The sequence below is a fragment of the Lathyrus oleraceus genome, chromosome 4, assembly GCF_024323335.1.
Source record: "Lathyrus oleraceus cultivar Zhongwan6 chromosome 4, CAAS_Psat_ZW6_1.0, whole genome shotgun sequence".
Classification (NCBI taxonomy): Eukaryota; Viridiplantae; Streptophyta; class Magnoliopsida; order Fabales; family Fabaceae; genus Lathyrus; species Lathyrus oleraceus.
Window position 1 is genome coordinate 80,718,144 of NC_066582.1, and position 3,472 is coordinate 80,721,615.

At 39.5% G+C, this 3,472-nt stretch overlaps 1 non-coding gene across 1 annotated transcript; it reads right to left on the reverse strand.

Annotated features, from left to right (window-relative positions):
* Positions 1-215: 215 nt before the first annotated feature.
* On the reverse strand, positions 216-322 carry LOC127077428 (small nucleolar RNA R71). The gene has a single exon (XR_007787241.1). It is a non-coding gene; the product is annotated as a small nucleolar RNA R71 (small nucleolar RNA).
* Between the last annotated feature and the right edge of the window lie 3,150 nt (positions 323-3,472).

The following is a 3,472-nucleotide window of genomic DNA, read 5'->3' on the forward strand; positions in this document are numbered from 1 at the left end:
ACCCAAACCAACATTTAAAAATATTTCTTCAATTAGCAGACACTTTTAAAACCAATGGAGCTTCTCCTGAGGCAATACGTTTAAGATTATTCCCTTTTTCCCTCAGAGATAAAGCCCTATCATGGTTAGATTCCCTTCCACCCAATTCCATTACGACTTGGGATAACCTTAGAAGAGTATTTCTTGCTAGATACTTTCCCCCGAGTAAGACCGTCGTTCTTCGAAACCATATAACTAGATTTACCCAAAACTAAGGAGAATCGTTGTTCGAAGCTTGGGAGAGATATAAAGAGTTGTTAAGAGCATGCCCACATAATGGTTTAGAGAATTGGTTAATCATTCAAACCTTCTATAATGGACTTCACTATAACACCAAGATGACCATCGACGATGCCGCAGGCGGTGCGCTGATGAACAAACCTTATCCTGAAGCTAGTGCCCTCATTGAAGATATGGCTCAAAACCATCAATCATGGGGAGTCGAACGAGCGACAGTTGAGAAGAAGGAAGCCCAAGGAGGAGTGCATGAACTAAGCTCTATAGACATGATGTAAGCTAAAATAGACGCATTAGCCCTCAAGGTCGAGCATATGTGCATAAACCCGAACACTGTAGCCGCAGTTTCGTCGGATTGTGAGATATGTGGAACCAAAGGACACCAATCTGTAGAATGCAGTCTATTAAATGAAATCCACTATGAGCAAGTGAACTACACCTAAGGGAACCCATACTCGAATACCTATAACCCTGGATGGAGGAATCACCTGAACTTCTCCTATAAAAACAATAACCCTATCCAAAATAATACACCTCCGAGACAACCTGGTTACTAAGCCCCAAGATCAAATCAACCTATGCAACCTGTACCACCAAAGCCGAGCCTTTAGAAAATTATGGAAAATTTTATCACTGCTCAAACCCAACAAAACAAGGAGTTCATGAACCAAAACATTCATGTTAACGAATTGATTACTCAGTTAGGAACCAAGGTTGATCAAATAGTTACTCACACCAAGATGCTTGAAACCCAGATCTCTCAGGTAGCTTTAAACCAAGCCCCTCAGACTACACCTGGAGGAAAGTTCCCTGGACAACCTCAACAAAATCCGAGAGGACAAGCCAATTCCATTACCCTACGAAGTGGGAACGCTTATGATGAGCCACCAAACCCTAGATTGAGTGAACCCAAAACTTCTAAGGAATATACCAAACCCCCGGACGAAGTAAAGGAACCAGAGGAATCTTAAAACTAGGAAGGTCAAGAAAAAGGAGAAAAACCTAAAGATAAAACTTACGTACCACCCCCGCCATATAAACCACCTATACCATATTCGCAAAGACTCAAACAAACCCAGATCAATAACCAGTATCAGAAATTTATTAATATTATAGAAAAACTTCATGTAGAAATCCCTTTCACAAAACCCATCACCCAAATACCTTCTTATGCAAAGTTTCTCAAATACATCCTTACCAACAAACGTAGACTTGACGATCCGAAGCCCTTGGAATGTAATGCTATTTCCGAGAATAAATTAGCCAAAAAAGATAAAGATCCTGGAAATTTCTCCATTCCTTGTCTTTTGGGTAGTCATGTCATCGAAAAAGCTTTTCTAGACTTAGGAGCTAGTGTGAGCTTAATGCCTTTAGCCGTTTGTGAGAGGTTAAATTTAGGAGAATTATAACCCTCTAAGATGTCACTTCAGTGAGCCGATAGATCTGTTAAATATCCGATAGGCATTTTAGAAGATTTCCCTGTTAGGATAGGTCAACTATTTATCCCTACTGATTTTGTTGTCATGGACATCAAAGAGGACAATGATATACCAATCCTTCTAGGTAGACCATTCTTATCAACTGCAGAAGCCATAATAGATGTCAAGAGAGGAAAGTTGACCTTTGAGGTAGGTGACGAGAAAATAGAATTTATACTTTCGAAATTTCTTATGGCACCTGTGATGGGAGACGCGTGTTATGCCTTAGATATCATTGATGAATGTGTTAGAGAATTAGAACAAGAAGAAATTATAAAAACAATTAAGTTACCATCAACTCTCATAATGGAAGATGATGACTTTAAGAAACCCTACATCGATGATAACCTTTACGAATGTTTATCCCTTACCCCAGATCCTATGCCATGCCCTAAGAAACCAACCTTAGAACTTAAGGAACTACCTAAGAATCTGAGATATGAGTTCCTCGATGAAGACATGAGCCGTCCAGTCATAGTCAATGCTACCTTGAGCCAAGAGGAAACGAACCAACTTTTAGACTTTTTACGAAGATATCCCTCAGCCTTAGGATATAATATCTCTGACCTGGAAGGTATAAGCCCATCCGTATGCATGCATCGGATTTCGCTCGAAGAAGATTCAAAACCCTCCAGAGAACATCAGAGAAGAATAAACCCTATAATGAGTGATGTTGTTAAAAAAGAAGTTCTAAAGTTATTTGAGGCAGGTATAATCTACCAGATCTCGGATAGTAAGTGGGTGAGCCTTGTGCAAGTACTACCTAAAAAGGGAGGCATCACAGTCGTGCAAAACGATAAAGGCGAACATGTAGCAAAACTGTTAGAAGGAGGATGACAGATGTGTATAGATTATAGAAAATTAAATAAAGCAACCAGGAAGGATCATTTCCTTTTACCATTTATAGACCAGATGTTGGAGCGTCTAGCCAGACACTCTTATTTCTGCTATCTAGATGGATACTATGGATTCTTCCAAATACCTATCCACCCCGAAGATCAAGAAAAAACTACCTTTACATGCCCTTATGGAACTTTTGCCTACAGATGAATGCCATTCGACCTTTGTAATGCCCCAGCTACTTTCCAACGCTGCATGATGTCAATCTTTGCAGATTGCCTAGATGGTATCATGGAAGTGTTTATGGATGATTTCTCGGTTTGCGGATTTGACTTCCACAATTGTCTTGCTAACCTTGAGAAAATCCTGGAGAGATGCGTCGAGGTAAACCTCGTGCTAAACTGGGAAAAGTGTCATTTCATAGTAACCGAAGGAATTGTTTTAGGACATATAGTTTCTGAAAAAGGTATAGAGGTAGATAGAGCTAAGATAGAAGTTATAGAGAACCTAAAACCACCAAAAACTTTCAGATAAGTCCGAAGCTTTCTTGGACACGCTGGGTTCTACCGGCGTTTTATCAAGGACTTCTCCAAAATAACCAAACCTTTAACTGGACTTTTAATGAAAGATGCTGAATTTATTTTCGATGAAAAATGTAATGACGCATTTAATCTTTTAAAGCAAGCATTAGTATCTGCACCCATTATGAAACCACCTGATTGGTAGAAACCTTTTGAGATAATGTGCGATGCTAGTGATTATGCGGTTGGAGCCGTTCTAGGACAAAGGAAAGATAAAAAAATTACATGCCATTTATTATGCCAGTAGAACCCTAGACGCTGCCCAACTTAACTACGCAATAACTGAAAAGGAATTAC